We start from the raw sequence: 21,973 nt of genomic DNA, 5'->3' as shown, positions 1-21,973 counted from the left end.
CAAATTTACATGTTACGAATAACAAATATCTCTTGTTAAAGGTAATCTTGCAAGGGAGGAAGAGGATGCAGGTTTACAACGCTGACTACCTCTAGATCTGATGAGAGCAGAAAGACTGGAGCCTCACATTGCAGAATCTGAGATAATATTTAGATGTTTCCTTCACAATTGTTAGAGGATCAGTAGCTCTATCATTACAACTTCTTTTCTGCGCACAATATCCTCTGCAGACAGAATTATCACACAATTCCCTTACTGCAGATACTCATGTACAGAGATTTTTGTTTTGGGAAGACTTAATATTTTCAACATAATTAAAATGATTCACTTGAAAATAGGTACTTGTTTCTTTTCTTGTTTCACATGAATATCCTAAAATCTGTTTTCTCCTATTTTGTCTGTTTTCTTTTCTTACATGGTCCAATCATTTAACTTGATTTTGCCACAACAGGATAGAGTCATAGTATCACAGAATCACAGAATAGTTTGGGTTGGAAGGGATTATCTTTGTTGGAACAAAGTTCCACATGGAACTTTGCCATGGTTAGGGAATCTTCCACTAAACCCTGAGTTGCTCAGGATCCCAATCCAGCCCTTGAACACTTTCAGAGATGTGGAGTACACAACATCTCTGAGCAACCTATTCCGGTGACTCATCACCCTTATAGTAAAGAATTTCTTCCTAATATCTAATCTAAAGCCATTGCCCTTTGTTCAATCACTGCATGCCTTCCTGAAAAGTCCCTTTCCAGTCTTACCGTTGCCTTCTTTAGGCACCAGAAAGCTGCTATAATGTCTCCCTAGAGTGGTTTGGGTGGGATCCTTTGCTACCAATTACTCAATTCATTCCCTAAAGACAAAATGGGGAATCATTCCCAGCAGGAAATTATTTACACCTTGGCCTGTGAGCCTCTGGGAGGATGTGGTGAGGCTGTTGACGTGGCATTATTGCTTCCCACAGACAGTGACCTGGAATCACTTATAATGTTATAATACAGAAACTAAGGATTTGCTTGCCCCATTATTGTTCTTATCTATATTGTGTTTTTCTCCTATCACTGATGCTTTCTTGCTCCCTTTTACTGCTTCTACCTTGTGCTAATGCCTGCACCCAGATTGACTATACAGCAGAAACAAATTATTACATAATTGGAAAGGGAGGTACTTACATTTAACTACATGCAAAAACACTCTTGGGTGACTTAACATAGAAGTCTTCACAAAAAAAAGGTCTTCAAGCTAAAAATTTCTGTTTCACTAATAATTTGTTTTCAAAACAGATAATTAAGCAGTGAGACACTCCAAAGCCTTTGTCACTGTTCAATAATGCATGGCAAAATGCAGAAGAACTTTGGTGCTAATTTTTTCTTGATAACCTTTCTGATTCTGCAGCCTTTGCTGAAATGGTTTGTCTTTTTTTGTTGTTGTTGTTCAAAATGCCTTTAAAAATACAGGCTTCAGTGCGACGTGAATAATTTAAGTCCAAGATGACAATTAGGTTGTAAAGCACTAAGTAAACACATGTTTTATAAAAAGTACATGCTTTTGGTTCAGCTGTGAAAACCTGAGGCTGGTTGGTTTTCCTTTCCAGAATGAAACTTAACCTAGCAAGGTTTAATTGGATATCTGTGGGACCTAGTCCCTGTGTTGAATTTCTGTTTCCCCGACTTATTTACATGGATGCATATACAAATAGAGGAAAGCAGATTGTGATTCCATCCCACTAATGAAATCCTTTTGAAAACATAACAGGGAAGAAAAAACATCTAAGGTTTTGTACTGATTACTCATGTGTAATTTTCTGAAAGCTGTGAAGGAGAAAAGGTAGGGTTGCTAGTTGTTGAATGGGATATGATCCAAAAGCCAGAGCCAGTAGCCATTGGAGAAGGGTATATATTGGAGGTTTGGAGGATGTTGTTTATAATCCAGACACAGCTGGGAGGCAGGTAAGGCCACCGGTGATGCCATTTCCTATACAAAGCTGTCAGTATGGCACATTTTCCAGTTGTTTCTTTGCAGGAATCGCATCATTATGTGGCCATTTCTCATCCCTAGGAGACTTGAGGGCTTCAGATCAATACTTGAAGTAGGTAATTAGTGGATATCAAAGATAATTTGGATATCTAATTCAAAAGTGAGGAGACAGTTGGAAGCAAGCGGCTTCATGGGCTAAAATAACCAGATCACGTCATTTTTGTAATGTAAAGCACATATATGCTGAAAGATGGAACAGAAAATATTAAGTACTCATTTGTAGAACTGGAGACTATAAGCTTCATAGAATCTAATGTCACTCTGAATAAAGTTATTGTCAAAAGATAGGAGAGCACCGTTTTATAAACCTGCATGGTAAATATTTTTATTCTGTCACTGTAACTAGCATTTTAATATAGGTGTCACAGTAGATTAAATCCCTTTACCAGGCTTTGCAGACTGTTCAATGTTAACATCACTGGAGATCAGCCACTGCCCCGCCCCACTGTGTGAAGATCATCCAAAGTTTTTGTCATGGATGAGTGTGCTGTGATTGTGTCAGGTGCACTGATTCTGACAGCATGTGAATCTGGAGAGAAAGCAAGAAAAGTATTTAAGTTCTCATCTGATTTTCTATAGGACAAAAAAGAGCATTTTGGAATTTGAATAGTCTTCTGCATGATCTTGCAGGTTCCCTCCAATAGGAAAAGTATGAGGAAAAAATGACCTAAAGTGGTAGGTGTTAATGTCAACAAAAGGTATTTCCCCAAACACCTGAAATTACTGCAAAACAGCTATAATATTTTAGAGATGAGACCATATAATTCTCTCAATGAATGTTACTGATTCTTCATGGAAAAAAGAGAATCTTGAACCAAATTTATAATTGTTAATGTAAAACATAAATGTCAAACTAATAGAAACTTGAGCATATTCTACTGAGACACCAGACCACTGTGAACCCCCAGCTGACAGCTGAAGAAGGGACATAAGCTTCCAGTGCTGTTACAGAAACGTAATTGAGAGTGAGCATGGCAGACCAATGGCTGTGATATATCACTAGGGCTGATGCAGCAGCACTCCTGCATAAATATATTCCTAGAGACCTTACAGTTAAACTCTGAGCTGATCCCTTACACTAGTAATGTCCACAAAACCCTTCATATCACTACTAGGTATTTAACCACAACGCCTCTGTGGGACTGTAAAGTAAAAATCAGTATAATTTTTCTTATTTTTTTTTAACATGTAATTAACAATATTGGGAGAAGCTTTTAACTAGTGCCAGGTTAAGATGTGCACTCACAGCTCTGTGTGCTATGGCAATACAGTATCATGAAAATGATGCCAGCTGTTCCTGTAGATCCTTCAGGACTTCAGTTTTAGCATCTGTCCCAAACTTTAAATAAAAAGATGGTACAGTGGATGGGTTTATTTCTTTTACTTACAGTTTATTTATTTCTGTTTTATTAAAATGTTATTATATATTTAATTTTATTATATGTTTAATATTCTTTATTAAAAAACACAGTAGAATCTCCCTGGTACAACTGGCCATAGCATTAGAACTATAGAGATAGATTTAAGGACATTGAAAAACCACCAAGGGGGAATTAAAAAACCCTAATCTTCATAAATCTCAGTGGTATAAAAGGATGTGAATTTTGCATGTAGCTAAGAGGAGTTTTAAAATCTCAGTAGAAGACCCAATGTTTGTGGATTCATTGTAATCACCCAACATTATCATTCTCTTGTGAAGCATCAGCTGCCCAGTCTGTCCTGTGTGACTCAGCATTGCATAAAAAAATTATTTGTGAATATGAACCACCTTAGCAAAACTGTGAACATTCTCTGTTCTCTAGGGTCTTGGGAAGATCTTCCATTGTGTAGAGTGCTATTAAAGAGGTTTTACTAAGCTTGTATAGTTTTTGTATGGGTTTAAATTTGCTATTCTTCTCATTCTTCCTCCATATGTCACAACTGGATATATATATAATTTATTAACTGTAATGGCTATGATGAGTGGTCAGGAATTAAAGGACTGTGCTGCACATAAATAAAATGCAATGGGACTACGCTGTGGGCTGCCACTCTCAACATGCTCTAAAGGTGAGGGTTGAAGTTTCTATGTTTTTGCATTTTCCTTGTGACAGTAAGTTGAAAAAGCTCATAGCCCAGATTTTTAAATGTCTAACAACAGTGATTCCACTTCGAAAATGAACAATGAAATTTCCTTTCGGGAAGGGAAAAGGAATATTGCGATTTCAATGGCGAACAATACAGGAATCTTTAGTGCATGTCCCTGCCCTTGATGGCATGCCATGCCTTTTGATGGCTTTGACTTAAGGAAAGATTTTGTTCTTTTTTTTTTTTTTTTTAAGTATCCATGCCAAGTCCCTTAAATCTTCCCCTTAAGTTGTATCTTCCTCCTTGACGTTTCCCCCCACTTTTGCAACATCTCTGAGTTTAGTTTTAGCATGTTTGGTTCCATTGCAACGCAGCTCATTTCCTCACTGCGTATTTTTTGAAGACACAAAATCTCCCGATTTTCTGGTTTTTGCCAATTGCATTTCATTTGATCCTATCACCTTTCCAGAGCGGTTGTAAGCCTTTCTTTTCAGGCTCGCAAGATTGCTTTTCTGAAATGAAATTTCCTTCTGGGAAGGGAAATGGAATCTTGCGATTTCAATGGGGACCAATAGAGGAATCTTTGGTGCATGTCCCTGCCCTTGATGACATGCCATGCATTTTGATGGCTTTGACTTAAGGAAAGATTCCTTTCTTTTATTTTTGGTTTTAAGTATCCATGCCATGTCCCTCATATCTTGCGCTCCAAGTTTTGTCTTCTTCCTTGACTTTTCCCCTGGCCTTGTCAACATCTCCGAGTCTGGTTTCGGCATGTTTTATTCCATTGCAATGCAGTTCATTTCCTTACGTCTTTTTTTTGGACATAGGTTAAAGAATTTTATTCTTTTTTTTTTAAGTATCCATGCCATGTCTCTCATATCTTGCACCCCAAGATTTGTCTGTCTCTTTGACTTATTCCACTGCTCTTGCAACACCTCTGAGTTAACTTTTAGCATGTATTCTTCCATTGCAATGCAGCTCATTACCTCACTGCCCCTTTTTTGAAGATTCTAAAATTCCTGATTTTCTGTTTTTTCCAATTGCAGTTCATTTAATCCTATCTCCTATCACAGGTATTAATAAGTCTTTATTTTAAGAAATGAAATTTGCTTTAGAAGAGGGAAAAAGAATCTTGCGAAGCCCAAAAGAAAGGCTTACAAACACTCTGGAAAGGAGATAGGATCAAATGAAATGCAATTGCAAAAAACCTCAAAAAAACCCAGAAAATGGGGACTTCTAGTGTCTGCAAAAAATAGGGAGTGAGGAAATGAGCTGCATTGCAAAGGACCAAAACTAAGCTCACAGATCTTGCAAAAGCATGGGGAAAAAGTCAAGCAGGAAGACAAAACTTGGAGGGCAAGAGATGAGGGACATGGCATGGACACTTAATTAAAAAAAAAAAACCAAATAAATCTTTCCCTAAGTTAAAGCCATCTAAATGCAGGCAGGCCATATGCCATCAAGTGCAGGCACATGCAGCAAAGCTTGCCCAAAATGGATCCCCACTGAAGGCCAAAACAGAAAAGAAGGACTTGCAAACACGCCCGAATAGAGATACCATCAAAGGAATTGCAATTGGAGGAGAAAAAAAGAAAATTTGGGAAATTTGGTGACTAGAAGTAAATGGCCTGGGATTATTATCAGGTGCAGTGCAAAGGACCAACTAGGCCAAAATGAAGATCATAGATGTTTCCAAATCAGGGGGAAAAGGCAAATAGGAAGACATAGCTTAGGGGCAAGATATGAGGAACATGGCATGGATACTTAAAAAAAATACAAAAAACAGAAAAAAATCTTTCGCAAAGTCAAAGCCATCAAAAGGCATGGCATGCCATCATGTGCAGGGACATGCACCAAAGATTCCTCTATTGCTCCCCATTGAAATCGCAAGATTCCTTTTCCCTTCCCGAAATGAAATTTCATTTCCTTTCGGGAAGGGAAAAGGAATCTTGCGAAGCCCAAAAGAAAGGCTTACAAACACTCTGGAAAGGAGATAGGATCAAATGAAATGCAAATGAAAAAAAACCTGAAAAAAAAACAGAAAATGGGGACTTTTAGTGTCTTCAAAAAATGGGTTGTGAGGAAACGAGGTGCATTGCAAAGGACCAAAACTAAGCTCACAGATCTTGCAAAAGCATGGGGAAAAAGTCAAGCAGGAAGACACAACTTGGAGGGCAAGAGATGAGGGACATGGCATGGATACTTAATGAAGAAAAAAAAAAAACTACAAAAATCTTTCCCAAAATTAAAGCCATCTAAATGCAGGCAGGCCATATGCCATCAAGTGCAGGCACATGCAGCAAAGCTTGCCCAAAATGGATACCCACTGAAGGCCAAAACAGAAAAGAAGGACTAGCAAACACGCCCGAATGGAGATACAATCACAGGAATTGCAATTGGAGGAGAAAAAAAAGAAAATTTGGGAAATTTGGTGACTAGAAGTAAATGGCCCGGGATTATATCAGGTGCAGTGCAGGAAATTTCATTTCCTTTCGGGAAGGGAAAAGGAATCTTGCGAAGCCCAAAAGAAAGGTTTACAAACACTCTGGAAAGGAGATAGGATCAAATGAAATGCAATTTCAAAAAACTCAAAAAAAAACAGAAAAATGGGACTTTTAGTGTCTTCAAAAAAAAGGTTGAGAGGAAATGAGCTGCGTTGCAAAGGACCAAAACTAAGCTCACAGATCTTGCAAAAGCATGGGGAAAAAGTCAAGCAGGAAGACACAACTTGGAGGGCAAGGGATGAGGGAGATGGCATGGATACGTAATTAAGAAAAAAAAAAAAAAAAAAAACCACAAAAATCTTTCCCAAAGTTAAAGGCATCAAAATGCAGGCAGGCCATATGCCATCAAGTGCAGGCACATGCAGCAAAGCTTGCCCAAAATGGATCCCCACTGAAGGCCAAAACAGAAAAGAAGGACTTGCAAACACGCCACAAGGGAGATACCATCACAGGAATTGCAATTGGAGGAGAAAAAAAGAAAATTTGGGAAATTTGGTGACTAGAAGTAAATGGCCCAGGATTATATCAGGTGCAGTGCAAAGGACCAAACTAGGCCAAAATTAAGCTCACAGATGTCTGTAAATCAGGGAGAAAAGGCAAATAGGAAGACACAACTTAGGGGGAAGATATGAGGAACATGACATGGATACATAAAAAAAATACAAAAAACAGAAAAAAATCTCTTCCAAAGTCAAAGCCATCAAAAGGCATGGCATGCCATCAGGTGCAGGGACATGCACCAAAGATTCCTCTATTGCTCCCCAGTGAAATCGCAAGATTCCTTTTCCCTTCCCGAAAGGAAGGGAAAAGGAATCTTGCGAAGCCCAAAAGAAAGGCTTACAAACACTCTGGAAAGGAGATAGGATCAAATGAAATAAAACCTGAAAAAAAACCAGGAAAATGGGGACTTTTAGTGTCTTCAAAAAATGGGTTGTGAGGAAACGAGCTGCATTGCAAAGGACCAAAACTAAGCTCACAGATCTTGCAAAAGCATGGGGAAAATTCAAGGAGGAATACACTATTTGGAGGGCAAAAGATGAGGGACATGGCATGGATACTTAATTAAAAAAAAAAAAAAAAAGCACAAAAATCTTTCCCAAAGTTAAAGGCATCTAAATGCAGGCAGGCCATATGCCATCAAGTGCAGGCACATGCAGCAAAGCTTGCCCAAAATGGATCCCCACTGAAGGCCAAAACAGAAAAGAAGGACTTGCAAACACGCCACAAGGGAGATACCATCAAAGGAATTGCAATTGGAGGAGAAAAAAAGAAAATTTGGGAAATTTGGTGACTGGAAGTAAATGGCCCGGGATTATATCAGGTGCAGTGGAGGAAATTTCATTTCCTTTCGGGAAGGGAAAAGGAATCTTGCAAAGCCCAAACGAAAGGTTTACAAACACTCTGGAAAGGAGATAGGATCAAATGAAATGCAATTGCAAAAACCTCAAAAAAATACAGAAAATGGGGACTTTTAGTGTCTTCAAAAAATAGGTTGTGAGGAAATGAGCTGCATTGCAAAGGACCAAAACTAAGCTCACAGATCTTGCAAAAGCATGGGGAAAAAGTCAAGCAGGAAGACAAAACTTGGAGGGCAAGAGATGAGGGACATGGCATGGATACTTAATAAAAAAAAAAAAAAAAAAAAACCCACACAAATCTTTCCCAAAGTTAAAGGCATCTAAATGCAGGCAGGCCATAGGCCATCAAGTGCAGGCACATGCAGCAAAGCTTGTCCAAAATGGATCCCCACTGAAGGCCAAAACAGAAAAGATGAACTTGCAAACAAGCCGGAATGGAGATACCATCAAAGGAATTGCAACTAGAGGAGAAAAAAAGAAAATTTGGGAACTTTGGTGACTGGAAGTAAATGGCCCGGGATTATATCAGGTGCAGTGCAAAGGACCAAACTAGGCCAAAATGAAGATCATAGATGTTTCTAAATCAGGGGGAAAAGGCAAATAGGAAGACATAACTTAGGGGGAAGATATGAGGAACATGGCATGGATATATAAAAAAAAATACAAAAAACAGAAAAAAATCTTTCCCAAAGTCAAAGCCATCAAAAGGCATGGCATGCCATCAGGTGCAGGGACATGCACCAAAGATTCCTCTATTGGTCCCCATTGAAATCGCAAGATTTCTTTTCCCTTCCCGAAAGGATATTTCATTTCCTTTCGGGAAGGGAAAAGGAATCTTGCGAAGCCCAAAAGAAAGGCTTACAAACACTCTGGAAAGGAGATAGGATCAAATGAAATGCAATTGAAAAAAACCTCAAAAAAAACCAGAAAATGGGGACTTTTAGTGTCTTCAAAAAATAGGTTGAGAGGAAATGAACTGCATTGCAAAGGACCAAAACTAAGCTCACAGATCTTGCAAAAGCATGGGGAAAAAGTCAAGCAGGAAGACACAACTTGGAGGGCAAGAGATGAGGGACATGGCATGGATACTTAATAAAAAAAGAAAAAAAAAAACCCACACAAATCTTTCCCAAAGTTAAAGACATCAAAATGCAGGCAGGCCATATGCCATCAAGTGCAGGCACATGCAGCAAAGCTTGCCCAAAATGGATCCCCACTGAAGGCCAAAACAGAAAAGGAGGACTTGCAAACACACTGGAATGGAGATAACATCAAAGGAATTGCAACTGGAGGAGAAAAAAAGAAAATTTGGGAAATTTGGTGACTAGAAGTAAATGGCCCGGGATTATATCAGGTGCAGTGGAGGAAATGAAATTTCCTTTCGGGAAGGGAAAAGGAATCTTGCGAAGCCCAAAAGAAAGGCTTACAAACACTCTGGAAAGGAGATAGGATCAAATGAAATGCAATTGCAAAAAACCTCAAAAAAACAAGGAAATGGGGATATTTAGTGTCTTCAAAAAATAGGTTGTGAGGAAATGAGCTGCATTGCAAAGGACCAAAACTAAGCTCACAGATCTTGCAAAAGCAATGGGAAAAAATCAAGCAGGAAGACACAACTTGGAGGGCAAGAGATGAGGGACATGGCATGGATACTTAATAAAAAAAAAAAAAGGCAAAAAATCTTTCCCAAAATTAAAGGCATCAAAATGCAGGCAGGCCATATGTCATCAAGTGCAGGCACATGCAGCAAAGCTTGTCCAAAATGGATCCCCACTGAAGGCCAAAACAGAAAAGAAGGACTTGCAAACAAGCCGGAATGGAGATACCATCAAAGGAATTGCAACTGGAGGAGAAAAAAAGAAAATTTGGGAACTTTGGTGACTGGAAGTAAATGGCCCGGGATTATATCAGGTGCTGTGCAAAGGACCAAACTAGGCCAAAATTAAGCTCATAGATGTTTCTAAATCAGGGGGAAAAGGCAAATAGGAAGACACAACTTAGGGGGAAGATATGAGGAACATGACATGGATACATAAAATAATACAAAAAAGAGAAAAAAATATTTCGCAAAGTCAAAGCCATCAAAAGGCATGGCATGCCATCAGGTGCAGGGACATGCACCAAAGATTCCTCTATTGGTCCCCATGGAAATCGCAAGATTTCTTTTCCCTTCCCGAAAGGATATTTCATTTCCTTTCGGGAAGGGAAAAGGAATCTTGCGAAGCCCAAAAGAAAGGCTTACAAACACTCTGGAAAGGAGATAGGATCAAATGAAATGCAATTGCAAAAAACCTCAAAAAAACAAGGAAATGGGGATATTTAGTGTCTTCAAAACCTAGGTTGTGAGGAAATGAGCTGCATTGCAAAGGACCAAAAAAGTAAGCTCACAGATCTTGCAAAAGCATGGGGAAAAAGTCAAGCAGGAAGACACAACTTGGAGGGCAAGAGATGAGGGACATGGCATGGATACTTAATAAAAAAAAAAAAAAAAAAAGCACAAAAATCTTTCCCATAGTTAAAGCCATCTAAATGCAGGCAGGCCATATGCCATCAAGTGCAGGCACATGCAGCAAAGTTTCCCCAAAATGGATCCCCACTGAAGGCCAAAACAGAAAAGGAGGACTTGCAAACACACTGGAATGGAGATACCATCAAAGGAATTGCAATTGGAGGAGAAAAAAAGAAAATTTGGGAAATTTGGTGACTAGAAGTAAATGGCCCGGGATTATATCAGGTGCAGTGCAGGAAATGAAATTTCCTTTCGGGAAGGGAAAAGGAATCTTGCGAAGCCCAAAAGAAAGGCTTACAAACACTCTGGAAAGGAGATAGGATCAAATGAAATGCAATTGCAAAAAACCTCAAAAAAACCAGAAAATGGGGACATTTAGTGTCTTCAAAAAATAGGCTGTGAGGAAATGAGCTGCATTGCAAAGGACCAAACCTAAGCTCACAGATCTTGCAAAAGCATGGGGAAAAAGTCAAGCAGGAAGACACAACTTGGAGGGCAAGAGATGAGGGACATGGCATGGATACTTAATTTAAAAAAAAAAAAAAAAGGCAAAAAATCTTTCCCAAAATTAAAGGCACCAAAATGCAGACAGGCCATATGCCATCAAGTGCAGGCACATGCAGCAAAGCTTGTGCAAAATGGATCCCCACTGAAGGCCAAAACAGAAATGAAGGACTTGCAAACAAGCCGGAATGGACATACCATCAAAGGAATTGCAACTAGAGGAGAAAAAAAGAAAATTTGGGAACTTTGGTGACTGGAAGTAAATGGCCCGGGATTATATCAGGTGCCGTGCAAAGGACCAACTAGGCCAAAATGAAGATCATAGATGTTTCTAAATCAGGGGGAAAAGGCAAATAGGAAGACACAACTTAGGGGGAAGATATGAGGAACATGGCATGGATACATAAAAAAAAATACAAAAAACAGAAAAAATCTTTCGCAAAGTCAAAGCCATCAAAAGGCATGGCATGCCATCAGGTGCAGGGACATGCACCAAAGATTCCTCTATTGCTCCCCATTGAAATCGCAAGATTCCTTTTCCCTTCCCGAAATGAAATTTCATTTCCTTTCGGGAAGGGAAAAGGAATCTTGCGAAGCCCAAAAGAAAGGCTTACAAACACTCTGGAAAGGAGATAGGATCAAATGAAATGCAATTGAAAAAAAGCCTCAAAAAAAAACAGAAAATGGGGACTTTTAGTGTCTTCAAAAAATAGGTTGAGAGGAAATGAACTGCATTGCAAAGGACCAAAACTAAGCTCACAGATCTTGCAAAAGCATGGGGAAAAAGTCAAGGAGGAAGACACAACTTGGAGGGCAAGAGATGAGGGACATGGCATGGATACTTAATAAAAAAAAAAAAAAAAAACCCACACAAATCTTTCCCAAAATTAAAGGCATCAAAATGCAGACAGGCCATATGCCATCAAGTGCAGGCACATGCAGCAAAGTTTACCCAAAATGGATCCCCACTGAAGGCCAAAACTGAAAAGAACGACTTGCAAACAAGCCGGAATGGAGATACCATCAAAGGAATTGCAACTGGAGGAGAAAAAAAGAAAATTTGGGAACTTTGGTGACTGGAAGTAAATGGCCCGGGATTATATCAGGTGCTGTGCAAAGGACCAAACTAGGCCAAAATTAAGATCACAGATGTTTCTAAATCAGGGAGAAAAGGCAAATAGGAATACATAATGTAGGGGGAAGATATGAGGAACATGGCATGGATACATAAAAAGAAATACAAAAAACAGAAAAAAATCTTTCGCAAAGTCAAAGCCATCAAAAGGCATGGCATGCCATCAGGTGCAGGGACATGCACCAAAGATTCCTCTATTGGTCCCCATTGAAATCTCAAGATTCCTTTTCCCTTCCCGAAATGAAATTTCATTTCCTTTCGGGAAGGGAAAAGGAATCTTGCGAAGCCCAAAAGAAAGGCTTACAATAAAAGACTTATTAATACCTGTGACAGGAGATAGGATTAAATGAACTGCAATTGGAAAAAACAGAAAATCAGGAATTTTAGAATCTTCAAAAAAGGGGCAGTGAGGTAATGAGCTGCATTGCAATGGAAGAATACATGCTAAAAGTTAACTCAGAGGTGTTGCAAGAGCAGTGGAATAAGTCAAAGAGACAGACAAATCTTGGGGTGCAAGATATGAGAGACATGGCTTGGATACTTAAAAAAAAGAATAAAATTCTTTAACTGAAGTCCAAAAAAAAGTTAGTGAGGCAATGAACTGCATTGCAAAGGACCTAAACATGCCAAAATCGAGGTCAGAGATTTTGCAAAAGCAGTGGAAGTAGTGTAGGAGGCAGACAATACTGGGAGGACAAAATATGAGGGACATGGCATGGATACTTAAAAAAACCATAATAAATTCTTTAACCTATGTTAAAAACAAAAGTGAGGAAATGAGCTGCATTGCAAAGGACCAAAACATTCCAAAACCAAGGTCACAGATGTTGCAAAAGCAGGGGAAAATTCAAGGAGGAAGACAAAACTTGGAGGGCAAGATCTGGGGGACATGGCATGGATGCTTAGAAACAAAAGAAAATAAAAGAAAAAAATCTTTCCCTAAGTCAAATCCATCAAAAGGCATGGCATGCCATCACAGGCAGGGACATGCACCAGAGACGCCTCTATTTTCCCCTATTGAAATCGCAAGATTCATTTTCCCTTCCCTAAAGGAAATGAATTGCTATTTCAATTGGGACCAATAGAGAAATCTTTGGTGCATATGCCTGCACTTGATGTCATGCCATGACTGTTGATGCCTTTGACTTTGTCAAAGATTTTTTGTTTTTTTAAGCGTCCATGCCAATTCCCTCCTATCCTCCCCTCTAAGTCGTGTCTTCCTTCTGGGCTTTTCCCCCATGCTTTTGCAACATCCTTTAGCCTAATTTGGGCATGGTTTTGTCCTTTGCACTGCACCTGATGTAATTCCGGTCCATTTTCTATCATCACTAAATTTCCCAAATTTTCTTTTTTTTCTCCTCCAATTGCTATTTCTTTGATGTTATGTCCATTCCCCCATGTTTGCAAGTCCTTCTTTTCTGTTTTGGCCTTTAACGGGGATGAATTTTGGCAAGCTTTGCTGCATGTGCCTGCACTTGATGGCATATGGCCTGCCTTTTGATGGCCCTAGTTTAGGCAACCTTTTTTTTTTTTTAAGTATCAATGTCATGTGTCTCTTATCTTTCTTCCATGTTGTGTTTTCCTCATTGACTTTTTCCCCATGCTTTTGCACCATCTTTCCACTTAGTTTTAGCATGTTTTGACACTTTGCATTCCACCTCTTTTGCTCCTAGAGCATTTTCTTGCTGTCCCTAAACATTCCACTTCTCTCACTTCTTTCGGTGTTTTTGAGAAAAGAGCGAATATTAAAGAAAGTCTTGTAAACAATCTGCAAGAGAGAATGAAATGAAATGCAAGTGAAAGAGCTAAAAAATTACAAAAATTTTCAACCTCCAGGAAACAATCTGGGAGGAAATGAGTCGCAGTGCAGAGGACATAATCATACCAAAACTACATTTGTTTCAAAATCAATCGAGAACATCAAGGAGTAGGCCCGAACATTCAGGGGAAGGTTAGAGAGACCTATGATGAATAGTGAAAAAGGAAGAAAAATAATCTTTGCTGAAGTGAAATCATCAACAGGCATGGGATTTCATGAAGTTCAGGGATATGGATGAAATCCTGCAAAATTGATCCCCACTCTTATCGCAAGGTTTCATTGGTCAACATATTTCTTTTCAGCTTGCTTTGCAGTGCACTTCACTTACAGAAGGAAGGGTTCAGATATTTCTAGCTTGTTGATAGGAAATTAGAGTAGTTCAAACAAGCCTCAGAAACAATCTAGCCAGAGGCAACCTGCAAACTAAGCTGAGTCAGCATTGTTGTGCTGCCTTTATTCACAGTTGCTTATTTGATACTGGGACTTAGTCTCCATGGAAACAAAAGTCTTGATTTTAGAGCAGAGGCTGCTGTGCAGCGTGGGAAAGCTGATAAGCGTTGAGGAGGAACTGGTCCTGCCCAGTCCTGGTAATGGGAGTCTTGCAGGCTGCAGAGAGGACTGATGTCCTCAGTGCTTCAAGCAGGAGGTGTCTACGTTGCCCAGGCATCAGGCAGAGCAAGGCTGTTTACCTCTCCAACAGATTGCAGTTATCCCTTTTAGTGTGCATGCAGAATTAATTACCTGTTCGTCCACACAGATGGCTTCAAAATAGAATACAGTACTCAGCTTTCTTTTAAGCTCCTTTCATACCAAAGGAGTGGCTGGCAAGACCCTGTATAAAAAACCCTGAAAGTCAAGTAATATCAGCTAAGGCTCCAGTTAGAGAGGCTGAATTGGAAAAATTGATCTTGAAACTGTCCTCCAGAAACTACATCTCAAGGTTACCATCAGCCTGTGTATCTGGAACAGAACAGGGGGCACAAAACCCAGCTCCCTGGGGTAGTCTTCTGTCATGCTTGTATACAGGCAGAGAAATGCATGAATAAACCACACTGTTTTACATTTAAATATATGAAAACACTTTTTTTTGCTGAAGGCATTCCACCTCATTCTTCATTTCATCAGTTTCTAGTTCATATTACAGAACAGATCACTGGGGTTTTTTGTTAAAGTAACTGCGATTAAAATGTTGGCAGTGCGAGGCTCTGACTTTCTTACAAAAATAAATGCATTTTATATAACCTACCAAGTATACTGACTGTTTTTTTTGCCCTTACCACTAACCTTAGCACATAAAGGCTGTAAAGTGTCTGAAGTGTTCAACAGATATTAACTAGCTTCAGAGAAAGGCTGCCTTTTCTTGAAGAATCACAGGAGAACCATACAGACATATTGCCCTTCAATATTAATGGCACCTTCTCGCTTTGTACATTGTAAAAAAGTCAGTTTGGTCATTTGAAGGATAAGAAGTCAATTTATTCACTCAAGTTATTTATGGTTTTAAATCCCTCATGCCCTAATGTAAGAACATTCCTATCATTATTGGCATTACAGAAACACAGGCACTGAAAGAGAATACTAGGTACTTTATTCATATCTTTCTTACACTTAAGGAACATGGCCTTGATTTGAGTCTTTGTATCTAAAACGACAATCCACTTTGACAGGTGAAGAGACATCTTTTTCATCTTACAACTGACAACTCTTTTTTTAATGAGAATAAATTTCATCTTTGCTTTTTGTCTAAACACCAATTTTTGCCATTCACCTCTCCTTGGACAATGTCCAGTCATGAAAACTTTTAGTATTAGTTAATTTTTTTAAGAGTTCTGAAAATATTGTCTCCACTGAAAGTATTCTAAAACAAACTCTTTCATGAGCCATACAACACTTGGGAACATTTCAGCAAGTCTTACATCTTACTAAAGCAATTGTGAGTGTGTCTCTTTTAACCTACTCTTAGAAGCCACATAACAGAACCCTGCTGTGTTTTAACATCTTCCAATTCCAGAATATAGCAAGGAAGGCGAGAAACCCAGTTTTAGTCCAAGAGCAGTGTCCAGACTTCAGAGTGCCACTGCAACAATCCCATCTCAAGAATTTGTGTTTCTTAGGAAGAATTATCCTCCCTTCTGTAAAGAGGAAAAGCTGTGACTGATAACCAAGAAGAGCTCCACAAAGGGCTTCCACATCACAAAAGAACATAAGCCACAGGACTTTTCCCCAGTCTTCATACTTATATAACAAATGTCTGGACTGCACATGACTTCTATCTGCTGCCTCTGATCATGGGACTTGCCTCTTAATTGCTTCTAGCCCCCTTGTGGCTTCAGTTCAAAGCTTTTCCAAGCTTTACAAAGGCAAAGGGAGCCAGTGTGCACACTGCATCAGTATAGACTATTCTCTCTGCTATCACATATTCACACAGTAAAGTTAAAGTTAGTCCAAGAATCAATGCTTAATTCTGCCAAGCAGACTAATCCAGCCTCAAGTCAGTAACTCAACATAATAAGATTTATTTTATCCTCCAAAAAATACCTGACTGCTATAGCTTATTTTCCAGAATGCTACAGAAGAAAATGTACTTGCACGTTTCAGCTCATTTCACCCATATATCAAAATGCAATGATTTCAAAATTACACAAACACCACTTCATTTCAGTTGTACAGCAGAAAGCTGAAGTATAAAAGTGGTTTTTAACCTGTGCCCTAACTTAATTTTTCAAAATTTGACTTTTCCTCATTTGAGGCAAAGGCATCAAATGTAACTCTGAGGACTGGAGAACATGCAGCATAACATTGATGATATTAAGGATTTTTTCCAGTGTAGTTGATTCTCTGATATCTGTCTCATATTCATTAACTGTGTCTTAACTTCACTGACCTCATCTGAATTTATGTGACATATCCACATTGCAAGATGACAGAAGAAAAAATTTCTATGACTACTACTTGCAGCTCTAAAGCCTTTAAAGGGTGCTTCAATTGGCTCAGCAATGAAGAAAATACATTTCTTTTACTTATCCTTGGATCTGTTATTTCTGAAGATCAAAAGATAATGCTGTGCTTCTTTGATGATGGAAAGTGTTTGATTGCATTTAATACATTTAAGTAGCATGATTCATAAAATACCAAGCAAAGTTCTTATATCTTAACAAGCCCAGAGTGTGATTTGTGTAAAAGGCACAGACATCAAAAAGTGTCTCTGGCCCATCACAGAAGCAATTTCACCAGAGGGCTGATGGCAGCCTTTCTCACAGTCAGGGCACATACTCTTTCTCTCCTCTACCCAGCCAGGCAGCAAGACATGTTAGAGAGTACTGTATGTGAGAGAGCTGCCTTCAACCATGTGGGTCAGGCTCGACCAAAGGCACAGGCTGCCCCTCCACACATAAACTGTACAAAGCCTCATTGCTCTGGGACACCAGGGGTGACACTGACAAGCCTGCAGGGTTCTGACAAGCACACCCGTGGGACAGGCCATTATGGTTCTGCAGATATAGACGAGCAAACAGCATTTGCCTGTCAGTACCACCAGCCACAGGCAAAAACAATGGTGTGGGTGTTGGAGGCTATCTTATATCCATGACTATAAACATGACATCGCAGACAAAGTAAATCCCAATGCAGAGCTGATGTGGGAAGACTGCAGGAGTAAGGTGAGAACTGGAGCTCTCTAGCTCTTCAGAGGAAGGGAAGTTTTATGGAACAAGCCGTCCTCACACAGGTGAAGCTTCCTTCCCTGGTAGAAATACCAGTTCCTCTAGCTAGCCCTGTAATTTCTGCAGCCACCCATGCTTCTGTCTGTCTTCTGAAGCTGCCAGGTAGCAGCTGAAGAAAAGGTGATGGCCTGAGGTACAAGTTCATTTCATGTATGGAAGGAAACACCATGAGATGGGAACTACTCTTGGTTATTCCCAAGGAGACAAGGAAAGACTGAACCAAAGATGAATGGCTCTGCAGGTGATCAGTGACAATACACCTTCCTATCCCTTTTCTAAAGCTCCCACTTTAATGTTGATTAAAGGTTACTTTTTTCTCAACTTTATGTTTAAATGTTTTATTTAAGAAAATAATATGCAAAATTGGAACTTACTATAGCTCATTCCTTGGGGGTATGTGTAATTATGCAGATATGAACTGAACATAAATTACACATTTTGCATTTCCACAGAAAGACATGGACTGAGAGCCAGATTTTCCTTGTTGTTCCAGTAACTGACTACTTTTAAGAATCTGGTCTAAAATATGTACATTTTTTCCCCTAAGCAAAATTTATAAGTTTCAGTTAAACAAATTTTAATAGAAAATTAATTTATGCTATTTAAAAGACTAACTGCAGATAGTTCTGTGCACAATATTTTTTCCTAGTTGTCAGTTAACTGTCGCAACAACACACCCCAAGGATTGCGTTCATGAGAGGTAACACTTCTGTTAGGTCACTGACAATTGGTTCATGAAAGACCTCTGAGGTTTGGGCTATCCCAGCGTAACCTGCAATTTCAAGAAATCTTACTGCTAATTCTAATCCATTTTTAACCTAGAGATCATTTTCTTAAGTATTAAGGTTTAAATTTTAAAGCCTTACATATTACAAAATACAGCCAAGGCAGTTCTGAGGTCATAGAACCATAGACTATCCTGAGTTGGAAGGGAAACTCAATGACCAGCAAATTCAACTCCTGTCCCTGCACAGTACAACCCCAAGAGTCACACCATGTGCCCAAAAGCGTTGTCCAAACACTTGAACTCTGTCAGGCTGGGGCTGTGATCAGGTCTGCTGGGGAGCCTGTTCCAGTGCCAAATCACCCTCTGGGTGACAAACCTTTTCCTAATATGCAACCTAAACCTTCTGACACAGCTTCCAGGCCATTCCTTGGGGTCCTGTCACTGTTCACCACAGAGAAGAGATCAGTGCCTGCCTCGCCTCTTCCCCTCACAAGGAAGCCATAGACCGCAATGAGGTGTCCCCTCAGGACCCCTCATTGCACAGTATTGACCCCTCAGGTCACAGTATTAAAATACCAGCGAGCCTGAGTTTTGTTCTGTCTCCCTCACATACACACCAAAATTATCTAGAGTCAGAACTAATGGAAAAATGGAAAAATGGCTTACCTTTAGATTATTAGTTGTGGTTGTTCTAAGTTTCTGAATTGAGACTAATATCCAAAAAGGTGCGGGGGAAAATCTGCAGAAGAAAAATCCAAACATAGAGATACTTATGGGAGGAAATATCTTGTATAAAATGCTATCACTTTGGGGCTCTCAGTATCAGAAGTGGCTATATAATTAACTTGTTAACATCTTTTAATTACTTCTTTTGTATCAGTAAATGACATCTTTTGCTCACATTCTAGATGCAAGTTGTGGTTTCCATGAACCCTCTCGGATTCAGAGAGTCAGAGGGAAGAGCAACTCTTATCACTGTTAACATCATAGTCACCAATTAAAGATATATGAATAACATGTTATGAGACTAGGCAGGCCCAGAAAAGCAGCTTGCAAAGCCAGTTGAGGAGATGCTTGGGATATTCTACTGGAACCCACCCTGGCACACTGGAAAGGAACATTTCTTTCTTTTCACATAAATGAGAAAGGCAGAGAAACTGTTTCTGCAGTCTGGCACTGCCTGCCCAGCAGTTATAAAGAACAAAGACTTCAGGTACTAAAGTATATTAATGATCCTAAAAATATAAAGATTTCAAAAAAGTGAAACAACCCAAACTTGTAATTAAACCTTTCCTTGAGCTACCAGAGTGGTTTTTTTGAAGTGTGAAGAGCTGCAAAAATCGGTGTCTCAGGCAGGTAGGAGGAAGAACACTGGTTGCACTAAGGCAGGCAGCAGTGCTGATGAGTGTGGTGGGAGGTCTGTGGGACAGCTCCACCACACACCGCAGGAGATGGCTGAAGTACTGACACAGCCTGTGAACAAAAGCTTTTTCCTCCTTAGAACATCACTGACACAGGACAACAAGTATAATTTTTCAGTTTAAGTATAATTTTCCACACTATTGAGAATCTAGGGTCTAAAATGCCAAGTCCCCCTCAGCTGTGCTGGGGGTTAGAAATACACTGAGTAATTAAGGGGAGAAGTATTCTTTTCACTTTCCCTATCTTCCATCAGACATATACAATGGTCAGCAAAGCACACACTCCCCTCTGTGAAATGAACAGAGTAGCCTGGCTCTGTGAAGGCCTAATTTGAGTCAGGCTACATCAGTTCCCCAGGTGCATTGCACTGGATGATCAATTGGAAATGGTTGTATGAAGGTGAGGTACCCTGATGCCTTACAGAGCTCTTAGAGCACTCCAGAGGCTTGCTTTCTAGCAGAATAATTAAATTTATTTTCTCAAAAACTATGAGCAAGGATGGGCTATGAGAGTAAAGAGAAACAGGGTCACTTTAATCAGTGGCAGGTGACTTTTAATACTTTCAGAGAGCATAGTTACAAAAATAAGAGAAGATCAGAGACAGAAACTGGGGAATCACATGCAGTCTTTGGAGATGACAGCAAGGAGATAAAAGAGAATTCTAGGGAAGATAGCAAAGAGCCATCCAAGTTACCAAAGAGGAAAGATACTTAAGAATGTGGAGCTCCTCAGTCTTGAGATCAAACCACAATATATCCTAAGGATGTCAATGGAAGACATGAGAAGAGCTGAAAGATAGAAAGTACCCTAAAATAATGACTAAATATTACTATTTATTCTGTGCCCTGCCATCTCATTCAGCAAAAAAAATAATGCCTTTTAGGACCACTGATATTTGTATCTTCTGTTTGACTTCACATTTTGTTTATTTTCTGCAGAAAAATTGTCACATTGCTTTTTTCCCCCCATGCCCTTTTATCATTTTCCTATTCTGCATATTTTTTTCTGCAGCAATTGCATCATCAATACCACCTATGATGCTAATGAAAGTGAAGGAAAATGTTTCTGGGATCACTGTGGATGTTTAAGGTTAGACGTGGAAGTTAAGCTTCCGGTAGCATCAATAGAAAGAAATTGGTGCCTTGGAAGAGTAATTCATCTCCTCTTCAGGTGGGTGTGTGGGGCACAGGGGATAACACCTTTTGAAGGTACCTTTTTCCCCAGTGGACTGTAGGGAGTCCAAGCTCAGGCAGCTGGTTTTGACAAGACATTTGAGTTATAGATCCAATTAATTAATTCTCCCTTAATACTGCAAAAGGTTTACTGGCTAATGAAAAAAATGTAATGAAAAAAGGCCTGTATACTGTGCCTATATAGAGATTTATTACGCATTAGAGGAATATTTGTACAGAAGTTTAGATTTTGGAGGATCTTGGGTTCATATAAAAATCTCACCAGGGACAAAGCCCTGTTGACACACCCGGTAGGGGAAAAATATGCAGGGTCCCAGAAGAAAGATCACTGAACATGGTTGAGAAAAAGTTTTACTAGTTACCCTGGGGAAACTGGCTTGTCAAGACCTTGCTGAAGGGGTCAGTGACATGGGGGATATTATTGCAGAGGCATGGTTTGGCTTGTCATACAATGCTGCTTGTATCCGTTTCCTCTCAGAGAGGCCTGGTTTGCCATAAAGGATCTGTTTCTCCAGTGAATTTTCCAAGATCAAAATTCACTGCTGCTTACCGTGAGGGTAGGACTGAGCCCGCATGCTTGTGTGGCTACAGCACCGCAAATAAGCCTCGGGACTCAGACTTGTTCCTCATAAGGACTGCTCACCCCTATTGACAAAAATGATAACATTACTGGCCTAAGAAATAGAAGACAAATTGATAATGGTGTGCTTTTCATATTAGCAGATAATAAGCACAAACTTTAAACTTTTTTTTTTGTATAGGACATCCAAGCCATTTGATAAAAAAAATAAAGCAGAAGTAGTAAGTTTAAATGTAATCAAATAGAAAGGAAGGGGACTTATCTACTGCACTCCACATGGGAGTACAGATATATTTCTTGTCTGATCAAGTAGGATTAAAATCCAAGAAGATCTTTCCTGCAAAATCCCCAAGACAATAAATTAATCATCAGCCTTTGTATATAAGATGAATTACTTGG

The 21,973-nt window shown here is 39.4% G+C and overlaps 1 long non-coding RNA gene across 1 annotated transcript; it reads right to left on the bottom strand.

The window, feature by feature from the left end:
- Nucleotides 1-2,414: 2,414 nt before the first annotated feature.
- On the bottom strand, nucleotides 2,415-21,613 carry LOC131554770 (uncharacterized). The gene is made up of 3 exons (XR_009274425.1): nucleotides 21,545-21,613; nucleotides 19,046-19,118; nucleotides 2,415-2,563 (listed from the first exon to the last, which is right to left on the bottom strand). It is a non-coding gene; the product is annotated as an uncharacterized LOC131554770 (long non-coding RNA).
- Between the last annotated feature and the right edge of the window lie 360 nt (nucleotides 21,614-21,973).

Source organism: Ammospiza caudacuta, chromosome 2, assembly GCF_027887145.1.
Source record: "Ammospiza caudacuta isolate bAmmCau1 chromosome 2, bAmmCau1.pri, whole genome shotgun sequence".
Lineage (NCBI taxonomy): Eukaryota > Metazoa > Chordata > Aves > Passeriformes > Passerellidae > Ammospiza > Ammospiza caudacuta.
This window is presented reverse-complemented; position numbering and strand designations above follow the sequence as displayed.